This window comes from Lolium rigidum, chromosome 4 (assembly GCF_022539505.1).
Source record: "Lolium rigidum isolate FL_2022 chromosome 4, APGP_CSIRO_Lrig_0.1, whole genome shotgun sequence".
Classification (NCBI taxonomy): domain Eukaryota; kingdom Viridiplantae; phylum Streptophyta; class Magnoliopsida; order Poales; family Poaceae; genus Lolium; species Lolium rigidum.
In genome coordinates this window covers 156,472,103-156,473,697 of record NC_061511.1, presented here as the reverse complement: position 1 = coordinate 156,473,697, position 1,595 = coordinate 156,472,103, and positions in this window count along the sequence as shown.

The window sequence follows — 1,595 nt, the reverse complement described above, 5'->3', positions numbered from 1 at the left end:
TGAATCTAAGTGAGCACAATTTTTGGTTGAGAGAGCTAGAAAGAAACAATGTGCCCGCATCACAAATATCACAAATATCAAAGAGGGCGATGCAAACACGAAATTTTTCCACTTGAGAGTCAACGCCCGGAGACGGAAAAATCACATCCACCACATCAAGCACAACAATGGTTGGATCACCGATCATGAGCACAAGGAAGAGATTATTCACTCCCATTTCACCTTGGTCATGGAAAGGGGGGAAGCTAGGACTCGTGATTTCAATTGGGAGGATATGGTCTTCGAAAATCCGGTTTTGCAACACTTGGGCGAGCCTTTTTCCGACGAAGAAGTTCTTCACGCCATCAAGCAAATGCCGGGGGACAAGGCCCCCGGGCCGGACGGCTTCACGGGGCTCTTCTTCAAGAGGTGTTGGGAGGTGATCAAGGCGGATCTCATGAGGGTGATTCAACAATTTGGAAACCATCATGTGTCCAACTTGCATTGGTTAAACTCCGCAAATGTGGCCCTTTTGCCTAAAAAGGAAGGGGCCAAAGAGATCTCCGACTTTAGACCCATTAGTCTCATCCACTCAATTGCAAAAATCATCACAAAAATGCTTGCCATCCGCCTCGGTCCTTCCATGAATGAGCTCATTTCAAATGCCCAAAGTGCATTCATCAAAAGAAGGAGCATTCATGACAACTTCCTCTATGTACAAAACATGGCAAGAAGGTTGCATAAAAACAAGACCCCGAGTCTTCTCTTCAAGCTTGACATTCGCAAAGCCTTTGACTCCATTAGGTGGGACTACTTGATTGATCTCCTTCAACGGCGAGGCTTCCCGAGTGCTTTCCGCAATTGGATCACCGCCCTCTTCGCCACATCTACCTCTCGTGTCCTTCTTAATGGTGTGGCCGGCCCCCATCTCCCACGGTCGCGGTCTTCGACAAGGGGATCCTCTCTCTCCCTTGCTTTTCAACCTTGGCATTGACCCGTTGCAACAAGTGCTTGACCTTGCCACATCCCATGGCCTACTCCACAAAGTTAGGGGCCGGGGCCCTATCTTGCGCACTTCCCTTTACGCCGACGACGCGGCAATTTTCCTTGCGCCCATAAGAGAAGACATTCAAAACCTTGCTCGTATACTCGAGGCGTTTGGTGAGGTCACCGGTCTCCGCACCAACTTCCAAAGAGCTCCGTCGTTTCTATCCGTTGCCATGATCTTTCTTTGGACGATATTCTTGAGGGTCTACCGGTTTGTAGACAAAATTTCCCGATGAAATACCTTGGGCTCCCTCTTTCAATATGGCAATTGAAGAGCGTCGATTTCCAACACCTCATCGATAAGATGGCCGGGAAGATTCCTACTTGGGATGGCAAATTAATCAACATGGCCGGCCGCACCGCCCTCGTGAAGTCCGCCATTGTGTAACATCCCAAAAATTTAAAAATAAAGAAAATGAAATTTTCCAATTACCAAATTTTGGAACCAACAAAAACTTTTATTAAATTTAGTTAGACACATAGTAACCTAGTTTAATACTTGTGTTATTGCCATGAATGTTTGATTACTTCATTCAACATAATTTCAAACACCCTAAACCCTAACTTCC